This window comes from Rhinolophus sinicus, linkage group LG01, assembly GCF_036562045.2.
Source record: "Rhinolophus sinicus isolate RSC01 linkage group LG01, ASM3656204v1, whole genome shotgun sequence".
Classification (NCBI taxonomy): domain Eukaryota; kingdom Metazoa; phylum Chordata; class Mammalia; order Chiroptera; family Rhinolophidae; genus Rhinolophus; species Rhinolophus sinicus.
Window position 1 is genome coordinate 153,381,980 of NC_133751.1, and position 20,980 is coordinate 153,402,959.

The 20,980-nt window shown below is 33.9% G+C and overlaps 1 protein-coding gene and 1 pseudogene across 2 annotated transcripts in view; both read left to right on the forward strand.

Moving 5' to 3' along the window:
* XIRP2 (xin actin binding repeat containing 2) overlaps nt 1-20,980 on the forward strand; it is a 269,500-nt gene that overhangs the window by 103,407 nt on the left and 145,113 nt on the right. The window lies entirely within an intron of this gene.
* LOC109445255 (elongation factor 1-alpha 1) lies at nt 11,069-12,435 on the forward strand (annotated as a pseudogene).

Sequence of the window (20,980 nt, forward strand, 5' to 3'; positions counted from 1 at the left end):
GTGTGTATACATTTTTTTTGGCACCCTCTGTATAATCATTTTGGCACCTGTCATTCTAGAGATTCTATGCTTTCAGATGTGTTTTATAGTGTTATGGCTTTCAAGATTTTATTCAAATGAATGGTCCCCTACAAAAAAAGTTGAATGTTATGCTTTATTGCTCTATTTGCAATGTAGTTCTTTTGTCAATAGCTTCAGTGATTTTTGCAGGAAAAGTTTTATGGTGATATAACTATTTATTAATTATATTCTGATATCTCTGCTTCCAAAGGATGATATTATATTAATATTAATTATATTGCTATACTAGAAAAATTTATTATTGGTAATACTGAACTTCATTAAATCTCTTACTTTTGGAATACTACTTTCAAGCTCTAGTTCCATTTTTTTTAATGGGTGTTTTCTAAAATTTGTTGGAAATTTTTCTTTTAAAAAATTGCCATTATAAGAATGATTAATTATATAAATAAATCTGTAAGGTTGTCAACTTTCTTAATAATTTTTAGATGTATTTCCTATATTTCATCATAATATAGGATGCCTTTTAATTTTGAAAGTTAATATCCCTATAAAAGTAAAGATTCAAAATATGGCATAAATATTAAATGTTAGTAGTTTATTCACATGTATTAATGACCACCACAGAAGTTTTCAATGCTTGAAGAACTTTTCAAAGTAGCTTGATTTATTTTATTTCCTCTTTTTCTCTTTCTTTATTAAATTTATTGAATGACATTACTTAGTAAAATTATATAGATTTCAAGTGTATAATTCTATAATACATTATCTACATATTGCATTGTGTGTTCACCACCTAAAGTCAATTCTCCTTCTATCACCATATGTTTGACCCCCTTTTCCCTCTTCTGCCACCCCCCCCCTTACCTCTGGTAACTGCTAAGCTGTTGTCTGTGTCTATGAGCTTTCATTTATTTGTTTGTCGTGTTCGTTTGTTCTTTCAGTTTTATATTCCACATATGAGTGAAGTCATTTGGTTTTTGACTTTTTCTATCTGACTTATTTCACTTAGCGTAATAATCTCAAGATCCACCAATACTGTCACAAATGGCAATATTTCATTAGAAAGCAGCTTTAAGATTCTATAATCAAGATCATAGCATAACCTTTTATTTTTTTCTCCCAGAAAACATAGCCACACACATATAAATATTAAGGTAGAATATTCTTATAGATAAATAGAATAGTAATATATGGAATTGTGAGGGTATCAGTATCTTGGGTTCCTGAGACATCAAAACTTTCCAAGTAGAATGATTAGTAAACATCATTAAAAAATTAAAGGCAAATACAATAGCCTGATAATAGTTTTTGACATATATATATATATATATAAAACACATAAGTATTTCATGTAATCAATATTATCTTGTATTTATTGAGTATATGTTGCTGGGTATTATCATAATTATTAATTCATTTAATTTTCCTGCAACATATTGATTACATAACATCACGTATCAATTCTTATAGGTAAGAAAACTGAGTTCTTAAAATGTCTAAAAAAAAAAAACAGAATCGTGCAACTGATAAGTGACAGAACTGGAGTTTGAATCAACAGGTATTGATTTCAGTCATTGAGTTCTTAATCATAGAACAACCCCACCGCTCAAGGATCACAGATAATCCTAAAAAAATGAGCATAAACCATAAACATAATTACTGTCATAAATTTGTCTCTTATAACTCTTTTCTACACTTTCATTATTTGTGTTTTCTGTACTCCATTCAGATTACATTCTATTTCTCTATATTGATGCACAGACTGGAAAAATTATTTCTGTGTGCCTCCCTTTTGCCCCATGATTTTGGCATGAAATTCGGGCCGCTTTCATATCCCTGAATTCCTTTTTTTTCTCGCTAGAATTGTGAGATTACCAAAAGCCCTGTTGATTTCTCAGCCTCTTAGCTGCTTCTCTCTGCCCAGTTTCTTGGCCTCTTGTCCTGAACTAAAGGTAGGCAAGTGCCTGGAAGGGAAAAGTAGTATGCAAATTTCTGAGCTTACCTCAGTGACTTGTTTTTTCTTTTTTCTTTTTCTTTTTTCTGTTTCTAAGATTATTCTTCTCTTTTTCTGGCTCTTTGGAAGCTCTAAGGTATCTCTAAATGGACTTTTTTTTTTTTTTAATCGGACTTTGTTGGTTGCTCTCAGTGTCATTATATGTCTGGTACAAGCATTGCCATCTTGGCCAGAAATTGAAGTGATTTTTTATTTTTAAATTTGTTTTTATATAAATTTTTGTCTGTATTTAGTTTATTAGCAAATGAAAACCAACATTACATTTAGCTGAATATAAGTATTAGATACCTTTTGCTTATGTGTTATAAAAATAAAGCATTAACAGGATGGAATGCCATAGTTTGTATTTCTTAACTATATTTTGTTTGTTTCACAGATATATTCTAGAAATAATAGAGACTCTGCCCAGAAAAATGCACATAATTAAATTAAAAATATTTTATTTAGTTACATGCAATATTATAGTATTTTCAGGTGTACAACATAGTACTTGGATATTTATATAACTTATGAAGTTACCACCCCAATAAGTCTAGTACCCACCTGATACCATATATAATTATTACAATATTGCTGTATTCTCTGTGCTGCACTTTACATTCTCATGACTGTTTTTATAACTGGCAATTTGTACATTTTAATCCCTTCCCCTTTTTCACTCATCCTCTCAATACCTCTCCCATCTGGAAACCATCAAAATGTTCTCTGTATCTATGCATTTGTTTCTGTTTTGTCTGTTCATTTATGTTGTTTTCAAATTCCACATATGAGTGAAATCATGTGATATTTATCTTTCTCTGTCTGACTTATTTCACTTAGCATAATACTCTCTAAGTCCATTCATGTTGTTGCAAATGGGGAGATTTCATTCTTTTTTTAAAGCTGAGTAATATTCCATTGCATATATATATATATATATATATATATATATATATATATATATATATCACTTCTTTATCCATTCATCTATCAATGGCCACATAGGTTGTTTCCATATCTTGACTATATTAAATAATGCTACAATGAATGTAGGGATGCATATGTCTTTTCAAGTTACTATTTTTGGATTTCTTCAGATAAATACCCAAATTGTGATTGCTAGGTCATGTGGTAGTTCTATTTTTAATATGTTGAGGAAACTTCAACTGTTTTCCATAGTGGCTACAGCAACTTGTCAACAGTGCACAAGGGTTTTCCTTTTCTCTGCATCCTTGCCAACACTTGTTTTTTTGTTGTTTTATTGATGATAGCCATACTGACAGTGTGAAGTGCTATCTCATTGTGGTTTTAATTTTCATTTTCCTGATGATTATAGGCCATCTGCATATCTTCTTTGGAGAAATGTCTGTTTAAGTCCTCTGCCCATTTTTTAATCAGATTGTTTTTCTTTTGGGGGGTGTTAAGTCATATGAATTTTTTATATATTTTGGATATTAACCCTTATTGGATGTATCATTAGCAAATATCTTCTCCCATTCAGTAGGTTGTCTTTTCATTTTGTTGAATGTTTTCTTGGCTGTGCAAAAATTCTTTAGTTTGATGTACTCCCATTTGTTTATTTTTTCTTTTGTTTCCTGAAAAATGCGCATAATTAAGATATGTACAATGTAACTCTTTCCTTAGTTCACACTCTGTTAAAATGCTTTCATGGATCCTAAATGTATTCCCTCTGTGTTCATCTATTGAAAATACATAACACAGGAATTATCTTTTCATATCCACAGTAAAGAAAATTAGAATGTTTGAATTCGCTTTTGCCTTTTTATCTGGCATTTGTGATGGACAAGTTTTTAGAAATACTAATTCTGTTCAATGTACCAATTCATTTTAAAAGAAAAGAGACTGAGAATTAGAAGACAAATGAAAAATGATAGTGGGAGATAAAGTAAGTAGTAATGGAAACTATACGGTAGAAAATTCCCTGATAGGAGCCCATGATGAACATAGTAGCCTTCATTTTGCTGCAGCTACAGCTACTACTTAAAAGAGGAAAGATTTCAGATTTCACATTCCCTCAGGCTTTGTTTTGGAAGAAACTATCTCACGAATGAGTTTTTACATGCTGGGTGGGTGGCCACTCATTATAGTTATATGGAATTTTTCTTCCACTTCAATACTTGAAATGTTAACAGCATCTGCCTTGTCTATGTGGAACAGTATAATACTCCTAACTTTCAGTTGCCAATTGACTTGATATTTTGCTTTCTTCTAGTTTCTAATGTGACTAGGGATGGAGTAATTGTCACAAACTTGGACTGTTCTTTTGAGGAAGGAACTACCTTTCTGCTATCACATGTGGCAAAGCGTGCTCCAATGATATAGAGAGGGGATTTAATACTAGCCTATTATATTACATATTGGTTTAGGTGTCCAAAAGTGAGACCAAGCTTTCTTTTAGTAATGCATTGACTCTTATATTTAAACTTGGAAATCCTGTGTGAAATGCCCACACCAAGCAGTTAATAACACCAATAAGTTAATGAGTGGCTCAGAACCAAGCTCCCTGTGATGTTTCTACTCTGGTGGCAATTTCTCTCACCCATTCCGGTGTCTCCTGTACCAACCAATTATCACTGTGTTTATATTATCACTATATTTTCATTCAAATGCATGAATTCTCTGTTTTATTTTTTAAATGCTTTCCAAAGCATGCCTCCTATTCTGTCGATATAACTGAGGGAATCCATGTCTCGAATGTGATATGAGGCCTATGGAAAGATTAAACATACTGGTGGTTGTTTACTTGCATGACTGTGTTTACATAGGTGTTTATTTGTGTATATATGTACCATGCATATATTGTATATTTAATATAAGTTTAATTTTTCTTTATTTGACAAAATATAACGTTCAATTGTGTTCCTTGGACTATCACTTAACATTTGAGTCCTATTGGTATATTTTAAAATATCCAATTCTTAGGAGGACAGGGCACAACAGATTGTTTTATTAATCGTTCTATGTAAGCATCTTACACAGAGCCAACTGTGCAAGATGTGAGTATCTAATATAACGTGGGATGATGTATCAGAAAACCAAGTTCTAAATTTTGTTCTTAAGTATAAATATGACTCTTGTTATTGTTACAGGCAATGTAAAGACAGAAAAGAAAAAAACAACAACTTTTTGTACCCAAGCACTTTCTTGGCATTTCATACAAATTTCGATAACTTACCATGTTTTACTATTAAGTAATTCTGTATGGTAATAGTCATTAGACATAGTTTTATGCTTCCAATTACTGATCTTTGGCATCTTATATTCTTCATTGTTCTCAAAATATCAAACTAAATAAGCACATTGCTCAAGACATGTTCAACATAATAACAATTTGCAAGTCAAATTTCTTGGTAAGGAGTAGGCTGAGTGAAGAAACATTAAAAGTTGTACATTTTGAGAAGTGTCCTGAAGTCATATTTAAGGGGAATGATTTGTATTATGGCTTAAGAATTGCATTGCCTTTGCCCTTGAAATTTTCCTAAACATATTGAGAATGTAGTTGCAATTGTTTTCACAATTAAAATCGACAGACTAAAACTCCAAGATTATATGACCTCTTAATATTTGACCAGATGACCAGCATAATGTTTTGCATTGACTGCCTTAAAAAAAATTTACTATCATAGTATTTTTTATTATAATTTCAGCTAAAATATGCAAAATGCCCAGAGAACTATTCTTATTTCACCTCTATTTTCAACAGAGCTGATTTCTCACACTACCATGATTTGCAGTTTTTTATTGTCAACGATCTGTCTTTTGATAGCAGGCACTTAACATCTTTGCTTAATGCTTTAGCAAAAACAGTTATTAGGTAATAAAAAACCAGCACACTAATGAGTAATTAACATGTGTTCTGAGGTCAAAGGGATCAGGATCAGGTTTTATCTGAAAGTCGATTTACCACACTCGAATTAACCATGTTGGCAAGATGGTGTGTGTGATTTTCCACAGACAACTAAAATTCTCTCTGTCTCTGTCTCTGTCTCTGTCTCTGTCTCTCTGTCTCTCTCTGTCTCTCTCTCTGTCTGTCTCTCTCCCCTCTTCCTCTTACCCAACCCATGTGCTCATAGAATCTCAAAGATGACATTGATATTTTGACTTACCTTCCCCAATTAAAATAGATTATTTTCAACCATGATACCTTAGTTTTTGTTACATAAAAATCTACTAACAACTTGCTACTTAAAAACGACTGGGTCAAAGAAGAAATAAAAGGAGAGATCAGCAGATACATAGAAACAAATGAGAATGAAAATATATCACATCAAAATTATTGGGATCTAGCTAAAGCAGTATTAAAAGAAAAATGTATATCGTTACATGCCTATCTCAAGAAACAAGAAAAATCCCAAATAAACAACCTAACATTACATGTTAAAGAACTATAAAAAGAATAACAAATTAAACTCAAAGTCAGCAGAAAGAAGGAAATAATAAAAATTAGAGCAGAATGAAATGAAATAGAGAACAAAAAGACAATAGAAAAAGTTAATGCAACAAAGATCTGCTTCTTTGAAAATGTTAATGAAATTGACAAACCCTTGGCTAGACTCACTAAGGTAAAAAGAGAAAAGACGCAAATAAAATCAGAAATGAAGGAGGATGTTACCACAGATACCATGGAAATACAAAGGACCATCCAAGAATACTATGAAGGACTATATGACACCAAATTCAATAACCTAGAAGAAATGGATAAGTTCTTAGAAATATATTGGCTTCTTAGGCTGAATCATGAAGAACTGAAAATCTAAATAGACTGATCAACAGTAAGGAAATGGAAACAATCATCTAAAATCTCCCCAAAAGCAAAAATCCAAGACCAGTTGTCTTCACTAGTGAATTCTACCAAACATTCAAAGATGATTTAACACCTATTCTCCTCAAATTCTTCCAGAAAACTGAAGAAGAAGCAATACTTTCTAACTCATTTTATGAGGCCAACATTACCCTGATATCAAAATCTGGTAAGGACAACACACAAAATAGAAAACTACATCAATGTCTCAGATGGATACAGACATAAAAATTCCTAACAAAATACTAGCAAATTGAATACAACAATACATTAAAAAGATTATACATCAGGACCAGTGGGGTTCATTCCAGGGGCACACGGATGGTTCAACATACTCAAACCAATCAATGTGAAACACCACATAAACAAAATAAATGATAAAAATCATGTGATCTTATCAATAGATGCTGAAAAAGCATTTGACAAAGTAAAACATTCATTTTTGATTAAAACACTTAATAAACTGTGTATAGAAAGAATGTATTTCAATGTAAGAAAGGCCATATACAACAAACCTTCAGCTAATGTCATACTTAATGGTGAAAAACTGAAAGTTTTTCCTCTAAGGTCAGGAATAAGACAGTGATGACCCCTATCACCACTGTTATTCAACATAGTATTGGAAGTCCTAGCCAGAGCAATCAAACAAAAGAAAAAATTAAAAGACATCCAAATTGTCACTTTTTGGAGATGACATGATTCTTTATATAGAAACGCCCAAAGACTCTTCCAAAAAAACTATTAGAAACAATAAAAAATACTCTAAAGTTACAGGATAAATAATCAACGTATAAAAATCCATTGCATTCCTATATACTAACAATGAAATTTCAGAAAAAGAAATTAGAAAAACAATTCATTTTGCAATTGCAAGAAAAAGAATGAACTACCTAGGAATAAACTTAACAAAGGATGTTAAGTCCCTATACACTGAAAACTATAAGACATTATTTCAAGAAATTAAAGAAGACACAAAGAAATGGAAAGATAGTCCATGTTCATGGATTGGAAAAATCAATATGGTTAAAATGGTCATATTACCCAAAGCAATATACAGATTCATTGCAATCCCAATCAAAACCCAATAATGTTTTATAAAAAAATAGAACAAAAACTTATCAGATTTGTATGGAATAAAATAGACCCCCAATAGCTAAAGCAATCCTAAGAAAAAAGAACAAGGCTGGAGGTATCACACTCCCTGACTTCAATTTATGCTACAAAGTGACAATAATCAAAGAAGCATGGTATTGGCAGAAAAAACGGACACACAGACAAATGGACTAGAATTGAGAACTCAGAAATAAATCCACATATATATGCACAGATAATTTTCAACAAAGAAGCCAAAAAGATGCATTGGAGAGAAGAAAACCTCTTCAGTAAATGCTGCTGGGAAAAAGACACTTGCAAAAGAATAATACTGGACTGCTATCTGTCACTATATGCCAGAGTTAACTCAAAATGGATCAAAGACCTAAACATAAGACCTGAAATAAAAAATTGCACAGAAGAAAGCATAGGTACTAAACTTATAGACCTTGGATTCAGAGAGGATTTTACGAATTAGACCTCAAATGCAAGGGAAGTAAAAACAAAAAATAAATACATGGGACTATATAAAACTAAAAAGAGTTTCTGCACAACAAAAGAAACCATCAGCAAAACAAAGAGGTAACCAACCGAATGGGAGAAAATATTTGCAAACAACACTTCAAATAAAGGACTATTTAAAATATGCAAATAACTCATACAACTCAACATAAACAGATAGATGATAGATAGATAGATAAACAGATAGATAGATAAATAAATAAATAGTAAAACAATCCAATTAGAAAATGTGCAGAGGACCCGAACAGACACTTCTCCAAAGACATATAAATGACCAACAGATATGTGAAAAAATACTCAACATTACTGGATATTAGGGAAATGCAAATCGAAACCACAATGAGATACCACCTCACATCTGTTAGAATGGCTATTATCAACAAGACAAGTAATAACAAGTTTTGGCAAAGCTGTTGTAAAAAAAGGAACCTTCATATACTGCTGGTGGGAATGTGAATTTGTACAGCCACTATGGAAAACAATATGGAGGTTCCTCACAAAATTAAAAATACAATTACCATACAACCCAGCAATCCCTCATCTGGGTATCTACCCAAAAAATCTGAAACATTCGTCCATAAAAGTATATGTACCACTATGTTCATTGCAGCATTATTCATGATGGCCAAGACATGGAAACACCCAAAGTGTCCTTCGATAGATGAATGGGTAAAGAAGAAGATTCCATATACACAGTGGAATACTACTCGGCCATAGCAAAAAATGAAATACTGCCATTTGTGACAACATGGATGGATCTTGAGATTATCATTCAGGCAAAATAAGTCAGACAGAAAAAATCAAGTACCATATGATTTCACTCATATGTGGGATATAAAACTGAAAGCAATTGACAAACAAGACAAACAAACCAAAAAAATTCATAGACACGGACAAGAGTTTAATGGTTACCAGAGGGTAAGGAGGAAAAAGGTGGTAGAGAGGGTAAAGGAGATCAAATATGTGGGGATAGAAAGAGAACTGACTCTGGTGGTGAACACACAATATAATATACGGATGATGTATTATAAAAGTGTACACTTGAAACCCATATAATTTTATTAACCAATGTCACCCAATAAATTTCTTTAAAAAAATAAAAAGAATTTGTAACTGAGCTAGCTGTAGTGTTTTTCTGATGTCTGAGCTCAGCAGGACTCACTAATGCATCTGCAGTCATGAAGGAAACCTAGTTAGGGTAGGATCAGAAGCCCATTCAAACTTATATACTTTCTATTTCCATGTCTTTTTGTATTGTACCGTAGTATTTTCTAAGAACTTTGAAAAATGCATTCTTTTTTTTAACCATGCCAACAAAGAGAAAATCTCTGTGTCCATGCTTGAATAGAAGTTACAAAAAACAAAAAACAAATAAACAAACAAACAAAAAACTGTACACTTCTGGGGACTGAATAAGGGTAGCAAAAGTACAATTCGAGAGCAACAGATGTGGAGTAACTCAGTCCAACTACTCTCCACCTAGTGATTATCTTTCTAGTGGTAAAACATTGAGGCTTTATGTGTTTATATTAATGAAGGAGGCAATTCCTTACAAGAAGGTGTTTTTCATCGAGGATATTGTATGACTCACTTCATAAATAATCAAATTAAAATCTATAAATTCTATGCTATAGGAATAAGTATGAGATGATTTATGTTTATCAGAAATATAAGCCTTTCTCATCAATGACTATAAAACATACCCCTTGTCTAAGTCAGTTGGGGCTGCTATCAATGTACCACACTCTGGGTGGCTTATAACAACAGACATTTACTGCACACAGTTCTGGGTGCTGGAAGTCTGAGATCAGGATGCCAGCGTGGTCAAATTCTGATGAGAGTTCTCTTCTAGTTTCAAGTAGTCAACTTCTCCTTGTATCCTCACGTGGCAGGAAGAGGGCAAAAAGCTGTCTGGGTCCCTTTTATAAGGGCACTAATCCCATTCAATAGGACTCAACTCTCATGACCTAATCACCTCCTAAGGGCCCTACCTCCTAATACCATCACATTGGGGGTTAGGATTTCAACACAGGAATTTAGGAAGGGACACAAACATTCAGATCATTGCACCCCTCTTGGCTAAAAATATGATGATACAGCCTCATATATTAATATGCTATTTGATCTAATATTAAGAAACCCGGTAAATGAACAGACTTACGATACTAGCCTAGTATATTAAAGAAAATATATTGGGCGAAGAAGGAATGTTTTTAATAAAAACAAACAAAAAAGTGGTTGATTAATATAATCTAAAAATCACAACCTGATCTCAGACTAGATAGTTATTCTCCTTTTATGCAGTTTTAGGGCAATAGAATAAAGTTTTATCTGCTACCTTGGACTATAAGCTCTAGGATTTAATTTCATATGAAGTGCATTAATATATCAAACATTTGTGGATTTAAATAAGACCTAATTTCATAATTCTGTGGTGCATCACAGGCCTTTCTTCATAAATACACCAGGTTTAGTAAATACCTTCTATTCCATTTTAATTTATTTCCTTCCTCACTAATTTTCATTTTGAAAAGTTAATATGTTCCTTTCTTTTTGTAATGGGTTTGCCACCAGAACACAGGTGTCTTGAGAACCACTGATCAATCTAAGCCAAAATGGGAAAGGAAATGATCAACATCGTTGTCATTGGACATACAGATTCCAACAAGTCTACCACTACTGGTCATCTGACCTAAAAGTGCGGTGGGATAGACAAACAACCATTGAAAAATTTGAGAAGGAGGCTGCTGAGATAGGAAAGGGCTCCTTCAAGTATGCCTGGGTCTTGGATAAACTGAAAGCTGAGTGTGAGTGTGGTATCAACATTGATATCTCCCTCTGGAAATTCAATACCAGCAAGTATTATATGACTATTGTTGATGCCCCAGGACACAGAGACTTTATCGAAAACATGATTCCAGGCGCATCTCAGGCTGACCGTGCTGTCCTGATTGTTGCTGCTGGTGTTGGTGAATTTGAAGCAGATCTCCAAGAGTGGGCAGACTCATGAGCATGCCCTTCTGGCGTACACACTGGGTGTGAAACAACTCATTGTTGATGTTAAGAAAATGGATTCCACTGAGCTGCCTTATAGCCAGAAGAGATTCGAGGAAATCGTTAAGGAAGTCAGCATCTACATTGAGAAAAGTGGCTATAACCCTGACACGGTAGCATTTGTGCCAATTTCTGGTTGGAATAGTGACAACATGCTGGAGCCAAGTGTTAACCTGCCTTGGTTCAAGGGCAAAAGTGCCCCTAAGATGGCGATACCAATGGAATTATGCTGCTTGAAGCTCTGGATTGCATCCTACCACCAACTCGTCCAACTGACAAGCCTTTGTGTCTGCCCCTGGAGGCACGTAGTGGTCCTGTCCCTGTGGGCTGAGTGGAGACTGGTGTTCTCCAACCCTGCATGGTGGTCATCTTTGCTCCAGTCAATATTACAACTGAAGTAAAGTCTGTTCATATGCACCATGAAGCTTGGAGTGGAGTTCATCCTGGGGACAGTGTGAGCTTCAATGTCAAGAATGTGTCTGTCAAAGATGTTCGTCATGGCAGTGTGGCTGGTGACAGGAAAAATGACCCACCATTGGAGGCAGCTGGCTTCATGGCTCAGGTGCTTATCCTGAACCATCCAGATCAAATCAGTGCTGGATGAGCTCCTGTACTGGTTTGTCACACAGCTCACATTGCTTGCAAATTTGCTGAGCTGAAGGAGAATATCGATTATTGTTTGAAGAGCAAGCTGGAAGATGGACCAAAGTTTTTGAAATTTGGTGATGCTACCATCGTTGACATCGTTCCTGGCAAGCCCATGTATGTTGAGAGCTTCTCTGACTATCCTCCTCTGGGCCGTTTTGCTGTTCGTGACATGAGACAGACAGTTGCTGTGGGTGTCATCAAAGGAGTGGACAAGAAGGCAGCTGGAGCTGACAAAGTCACCAAGTCTGCCCAGAAAGCTCAGAAGGCTAAATGAATATTATCCCCAGTACCTGCCACCCCAGTTTTAATCAGTGCAAAGAAGGGTCTCAGAACTGTTTGTCTCAATTGGCCATTTAAGTTTAATAGTGAAAGACTGGTTAATGATTACAATGCATTATAAAACCTTCCCAAGGGAAAGATAATGTTTTGTGGACCATTTGTTATTTTGTGTGTGTTTGGTGGTTTTTAAGTTATTAGTTTTTTAAATCACTACTTTTTAATGAAAACAACTTGACCAAAAATCTGACACAGAATTTTGAGACCCACTAAAACCAAATTTAATGAGAAAAAAAAGGTAAGATGTTCCTTAATATATACAATAAAAATTAATCCAGTTCTCCTTAGATAGAGCACAAACCTTACCTGGATTAGAAGTATTTTAATATGAAAACTAAGCAACAGCTAGGGTGGCATTTACTGAAGAAACTGAATCCAAACAGGGTTTTTTGTTGGGCATGGACTTCTGAGTCACTGGGGGAAAATAAAAGTGGACATTCCTCTCATTTGCTGCTAGAAGCCTGAAGTTATACAATCAGTGTTGGAACATAAATGTGAAATTACTTTTTCTATGGATAAATTTCTGCTAATTGATTAAGTGGCTCCTTGTTAATGTCTGCATGCTCTCTCTCTGTTGACCGAACATCTCAACATGTATCTCTAGTTATTGAGAGACCCTCTTTTCAAACTAGTAGCAAGAAATGTGAAGTTGCCTTCTAGATAAATATTGGAAATTCTCAGTTTACATAAACTCTGGTTTTGTTTGTTTGTTTGCTTTGTTGTTGTTTTACATATTTACACTTCCCTAAGATCTTCTCCAGGAGCTATTATGACAGCCTGATAATGAGTTCTGTCTCCACTCCTAATCTGTTGCTCATAATCACGTGATACCTTTGTGAGCTTGGGCAGATTGCTTAACATTACCAAGTGTTAGTTTCCTCAGCTGTAAAATAGGAACAAGGTTAGCCATCATAAATATTATATATATTAACATTTTATTTGTTTAGTATAGCAAGATGATGTAGGTGTAATGGGCCGTTTTGGGCTAACTGAGCTGGATACACAAGTTAATGTAGACCGCTCCTCCATATTTTCCTTTCTTCCATGTTTTCATTCTCTTACAAGGGAAAAGCTTTGGTAACACAATTGAGGAGATAGAATTGGGGGTGGTTTGAAAGTGCCTGGTGGCAATGAGACCTGGGTGAGCAAATGGAATGGGACATTACACCATCCAATTTCCTTCAACTGGACGTGTTCTATGATCAGAGGAGTGACAAAAATTGATGTACTTTCTCAGAAACTTGTTGAATCTTGGGTATTTTAACCTCTAAGTCTGCATTCCTATTTCTGAACTGATGTTGATAATAGTATATTTCATAGAGGTTCTGGGCTTATTAAATGAAACTGTGGGTAAAAAGTAAAATGTTTAGTCAATGATTAATAAATATCTATTATTATTATTATTATTATTATTATTATTACCTTTATTACCTATGAGAATCTTTGTACAAGCTGACCTTTTTCAGGATACAGATAACAAGCATGGAAAATAATTGGGTAGGAGGCCATTTTTCTCAGCCATACTCTTAATCCAAAACCAAGGAATTCCAACCTTTGGGAACACAAGGGGACCACACTTGGTGTAGACTGGAATATTCATGATGGGGAATCACACTATGAAATTTCAGCAAGTGAATTTGTGAGCAGAGGCATAAATACGTGGAGCCAGAACAAGAGAAGAGTAGGTAGTGTGGTAGATTCCAGATGATGACCTTCTTTGATAAGCACTGAATACTGAGGTCTGGGATCCTGGATTACATATTTAAAGACCTTAACACAGTGCAGCAAGTAATCAAGAAACAATTGTTGTAATTATTACCATTGGGCCCATTTTCCACTAATGCAAGAGCCAGATAGCTGAAGAAGAAAATGAACTCCTGAAACAGCTTCAATCATCTACAATAGCTGTTTTCGTGGCATGTCGACAGTTTATGATCACTTGGGTTTAAAATAATGATACAGTATTGTAGTTCCAGCTGGTTAATGAAAATAGAGACAACCATAAATCCTGGGAGATTTTCTGCTTGGTAAGGAGTAAAGAAAGATAAGCCAAAACATATTAAAAATATAGGATGCCTTTATCACTTTGCTCAATACTTAATATCTCAACATCTTGAAGGATGTGTAGTATTACAATAGGCAGAAAGACATACATATTCTAGAAGGAAGTAAAAACATAAGAAAACCATAGAAGAAGCAAAATGTAAAAGAATTTATAGAAAACGTGATTAGTCCAGTTTGTCTGGGGACAGGACATTCCATTGTGTATTTTCAGCTATTTATTGCCTCATAACAAACACCCCCAAACTTAGTGCCTTAAAACAGTGATTTGTTATTTCTTGTGATTCTGGGGTTGACTGGTCAGATCTGGTGATCCATATGGTGTTGGCAGGGGTCACTTATGTGGCAGCATTCAGCGGGGAGCCTGGTGGAGTGCCTCAGTTCTCCTTTCTCCCAGTACATGGAGTCTCATCCACCAGGGCTTCTCCGTGTGACCTCTCTCCAGAATTCCCTGGACTACTTCATAGCATGGCTCCTGGGTTCCATGGAGGAATATTTCAAGAGGATAACTCCCAATGTGAAAAAAACTTGCATGAGTCTGCTTCAGTCTTTTTGCTAATACTGCACTGAACAAAGCAAGTCATGTGGACAAGCCTGTGGAGTTAATGTGAGTACTTGGAGGTGTGACTCACGGATAGGTGTATTGTGAGTTGGAGATGTTGCCTGTTCTAACAGAAAGGATTCAGAAATGGAACCAACTGGAGTCATTTAGATTCACTTATAGAGAAAACTGTGCTCAAAGGAGACTTGGGAAAAAAAAAATCTCTGTAGAGGAAACAGTTACTCCAGAACAACTGGAATCTAAGAGTGAAGAAATAGAATTAGCAGAATCAACTTTGAGGAAAATTTTCAGAAAAATATCTCCCTTTCCACCTACACAAAACCCAAATATAATAAGCAGTAGGCAGCCGTGGCTGCCAGCTTAGGGTTCCAAATGTGTGGCTGACTGTTATATTAGAGACCCCCCATTGAAATTCATCTCCAGGATACACACCTTGTATCCTCCCTCCAAAGCTGAATCTGGCCTTGGCTGTATAACTTTCTTTTGTCAATGAGACATCAGCAAGCATGATACTAACTTTACAGCAGCTTACCAAACGAGCTGTATGCACATGAGAAGCTTTTATTAACATCCTGCCTTATAAGGAACTCTGCCGGTAAATATCACTTGATAAGAGAACACATGGAGAGAAGCTTTAAAAACTAGTGGACACTTTGGGCATTTCCATACTAGCTGAGCTTCTTCCAGCTAAACGTACTCCCATGAGTGGTCTCAACTGATGTCACAAGAGGTTGAAAAAACAACATCCCACCAAATTCTGCCCAAATTGCTGAATTTTGAGTGAATAGATACTTATTTCATTAACCATTAAATTTTTGGAGGATTTGATAAGTGAAAACAGAAATAAATAACTATGGAAAAAAAGACCAGAAATGTATGTAATTCCATATGTATGACACATTTATGAGGTGGAGTTTAAAGGAAAAAGAAAGGCAACTTGCACATATCAGGGAAATGCACTGAAACCCCACCACCCATGTTTAGTATGGTGGGTGTAGTATCTTCATGCGTCTCTATTCCACAACTAAACTAAAGCAAATTCTTCTTATAAATACGTCCTTTCCACTGACAACTAAACCTAAAAAAGGGAAAGTATTTTTTCCTTTAAGTTTCCTTCTATAAGTTTTATTCTTTTAGTTCTTATGTTTTGATTCATTTTTAGATAGTATAAAGTAAACATTGAGGTTCATTATTTTGCATATAAGTATCCAATTGACCCAACACCTTTTGTTGGAATTTCCCAACTAATTTCCTTGGAACTTCTCAAAAATTTTTGATATTGTATGTGTGGGTCTATTATGAAATCTATTGCATTTAATTGATCTATATGTTTATTTTCATGCTAATATAACACTATCTTAATTACTGTAGAATTATAGTAATTCTTGGAATCAGGTAAGTCCTTTTAAAAAATGTATTCTTTCTTCTTTTTCAAATTTGCCATGGTTGTCTAGATTCTTCCCATTTTCATATAAATCTTAGAATTAGCTTATCAATTTTTACAGAAATGTGACAGAATTTTGATTAGTATTGCATTGAGAATTTATATCTGAACTATATTAAGTCTTCTGACCTATATTCACGCATTCTCTTTATTGAGGTATTCTTTAATTTATCATAGCAATATTTTACAGTTTTTAAGCATACAGTGTTGAACATCTATTGTTAAATTTATGCCCAATTATTTCATGTTTTATATAATTGAAACTACCTTTCTTTTATGTCAAGTTCCAGTTGTTTGTTGCCAGTATATAGAAAAACAATGGGCTTTTGTATACTGATCTTATTTCTTGTGACAATACTAAACTCAAGTTAGCTTTAATAGCTAATTTGTACATTACTTAAGATTTTCTACATGGACAATCAGGTGGTTTGTGAATAAATAATATTTTATTATTTTTTCCAATCTGAATTTTTTTTGTTTTGCCTTGTTACTCAAATTTGGATCTTCAGTAAAATTCTGAGTAAAAGTGGTGTGACTAGAAAAGTGTGCCTTTTTTCTAATCTTAGGGGGAAAGTATTTGGTTTTTTAAGTGTGATGTTAGTAATAGAATTTTTGTAGATGTGATTTGCCCAAGTTTACTCAGTATTATGGATTGAATTTTTCCCTAAAAAGATATGTTGGAATTGTAACCCCTGGTACCTGTGGATATGACCTTACTTGGAAATAGGGTCTTTACAGATATAATCAAGTTAAGATGAGGTCATACTGTGTTAGGGAGGGGCCTAATCCAATTAGACTAATGTCTTTATAAGAAGAGAGGCAGAGACAGACACAGAGAAGGCCGTTATAGGAGGAGGCAGAGATCAGAGTGATGTAACTCTAAACCAAGGAATACCAAGGATTGCTAACCACCACCAAAAGCTAAGAAGAGTTAAGGAAGTTTCTCTTAAAGGCTACAGAGAACGTGCAGCCCTACTACAAACAACTTTAATTTGGATTTCTAGCCTCCAGAACAATAAAACAATAAATATGTGTTGTTTTAAATCATCCAACTTTGTGGTAATTTGTTGTGGCAGCCCTAGGAAACTAATACACTCAGTTTTCTTGATTATTTATATTGAATGTGTTCAAATGATTTTTCTGTATCTATTGAGATGATCATAGTTTTTTTCTTTCTTTCATAGGCTGTTAATATAATCAATTACTTGATTTTTAAATGTTAAACCAGTGGCATACTGATTGTGTGCATTTTTTTTTTCAACTCTGCATTGGGTAAACAGTGATAACTGGAAGAAATTGGTCATAGTGGAAATTACACCAGGAAAACGGACAAATGCTACAAATTAGTTTTTCTTTCCTCCCCAACTCCATGGAGCTGGTTGTTATATATATACCCTCATACCTCTCTGTTAAACCAACATAGCATTGCTGTGATAAATCTGTCAGTCATGATGTAGTATTCTTTTTATATTTTTCTGAAATTTATTTGCTAAAATTTTGTTAAGTTTTATCTATTGGTTTGTTTCTCAGTTCATGAGACCCATTATTCTTGTTAGGGTATTCCTTTCTCTTCTATTTCTGGAGAAGTTTGTGTAAAATTAGTATTACCTCTTCCTTAACTATTTGATGGAATTCACTAATGAAGATAGGTGGGCCTCAAGTTTTCCTTGTGGAATAGGTTTTACTATTGTGTCTGTATCTTTAATAGATAAAAAGGTTTTTCAGGTTATCTTTTCCTCTTGGGTGAGTCTGGTAGTAGGTGACATTTGAGCATTAAACTGTACATTTCATCTAGCTTGTTGAGTTTGTAGACATAAAGGTGTTTATTAAATTCCTGTATAGTGCATTTAATGCCTAAAGGAGTGATATCCCCCTTTCATTCTGATATTAATAATTGGTGCCTTTTCTTTTTCTCTCTTCATCAACTTTATTGATCTTTTCAAAGAAACAGCTTTTAGACATTGATTTTTACCAATTTTCTGTTTGTTTGTTTTTGTTATTGATTTCTGTTATCTTTATTATTTTGTCATTTTGTTGTTGTTTTTTCAGTTTAATTTCATCTTTTTTTTTCAAGTTCTAGGTAGAAGCTTCTAACATTGCTTTGCGATCTTTCCTGTTTTCTATTATAAGCATTAATTGCTCTAAATTTCCCTCCAAGAACTGCTTTAGCTATATCCTTCAAATATTGTTTGTATTTCCAGTCTTCAAAATATTGTCTAATTTTTCTTCTTAATTGTTTTTATGTAGAAGTTGTTAATTTCCAAATATTTGGATATTTTTCCAGAAATCTTTTTTTTTTACTGATTTCTAGTTTAATTTCATTGTATTCAGAGTCTATATTTTATATAATTTCAATCTTCTCGTGTTTACTGAGACTTGGTTAATGATCCATCATATGGTCTATCTTGGAGAATTTTGTCTATGCACATGATTTATTTTCAATGTTTTCTGTGGCTGTGCCTTCAAGTTCACTACTCTTTTATTCTGCAATATTTAATTAACTGTTAATTCCAATATATTTTAATTTCATATATTGTATGTTTTATATCTGAAATTTCTGATTTTTCTTCCATTTCTCTTTTTCTTGTGCTCAAGTTTTCCTCTACTTACTTAAAAATATGGAGATATTTATAATTGGTATTTGGAAGCTATGAAGATATTTATAATTGCATTGTGTGTTCTGCACCAAAGTCAGTTCTCCTTCCACCACCATATATTTGACCCCCTTTTACAAACCCCTTCTCCCCCTTACCCTCTGATAATCACTAATCTGTTGTCTGTATCCGTGAGTCTTTGTTTCTTTCTTTGTTTGTCTTGTTCATTTGTGGCTTTCAGTTTTATATCCTTCTTGACTTTTTCTGTCTGGCTTGATTCACTTAGCATGATAATCTCAAGATCCATCGTTATTGTTGCAAAAGACAGTGTTTCACCTTTTCTTATGGCCAAGTAATAATATTCCACTCTATTAATGTACCGCATCTTCTTTATCCAATCATATATCAAAGGATACTTTGGTTGTTTTCATGCTTTGGCCACCGTGAATAATGCTTCAATGAACATAGTGGTACATATATCTTTATGGATAAACATTTTAAGATTTTTTGGGTAAGTACCCAAAAGATGGATTGCTGGGTCGTATAGTACTTCTATTCTTAATTTTTTGAGGAACATCCATACTGTTTTCCATAGTGGCTATACCAATTTACATTCCCACCACCAGTGTATGAGACTTCCTTTTTTACCACAGCCTCTCCAACACTTGTTATTACTTGTCTTGTTGATAATAGCCATCCTAACAGGTGTGAGGTGGTATCTTATTGTGGTTTTGATTTGCACTTCCCCTAATAGCTAGTGAAGTTGAGCAGTTTTTTTTTCATGTATTTGTTGGCCATTTATATGTCTTCTGGGAAGAACTGACCATTCAGTTCCTCTGCCCATTTTTTAATTGGATTGTTTTTGTTGTTGTTGTTGTTGTTGAATTGTATGAGTTCTTTATATATTTTGGATATTAGCCCTTTATTGGAGATGTTGTTTGTAAATATCTTTTCCCTTTTGGTTGGTTGTCTCTTTGTTTTGTTGATGGCTTCTTTTGCTGTGCAGAAGCTTTTTAGTTTGATGTAGTCCCATTCATTTATTTTTGCTTGTACTTCCCTTGCCTTTGAGGTCAAATTCACAAAATCCTCTGTGAAGCCAAGGTTCATAAGTTTAGTACCGTGTTTCCCTGAAAAGAAGACCTAGCCATGCCATCAGCTCTAATGCGTCTTTTGGAGCAAAAATTAATATAAGACCCGGTCTTATTTTACTATAATGTAAGACCTGGTATAATATAATATATTACAATATAATATAATATAATACCAGGTTTTATATTAATTTTTGCTCCAAAAGATGCATTAGAGCTGATTGCCCAGCTAGGTCTTATTTTCGGGGAAAAGGGGTATGTATGCTTCTTCTATCGATTTATTGTTTCAGGTCTTATGTTTAGGTTTTTGATCCATTTTGAGTTAATTTTGGTATATGGTGACAGATATAAATATACATACTTTCTAATGTCATGTATTGCACTGCATTAATCCTGCCTTAATGTGTTATTTATCATAATTTTTCATAGTAGAGATTTCCATCTCTAGAAATTCCATTAGATTATATTGTGAAAATCTCCAGATCACCTTCTATGTTTCCATATTTTCTCTAACTTCTTGACCATATTAATCATAGCAATTTTAAAATCTTCCTCAGCTAACAACAATATATGAGTCATCTTTATATATCTGTTCCCATTGTTTGTTTTCTCTCTTGGTTTTCAGTTATATGGCCCTTTATTTTACAAGAATTAGTTTCTTTAACTGAATGACAAACTGTACAAATAATTGTAGAAGCTGTAGAGAAGGCGACAGCAAATATGTTTGGTTTTATAGGCTA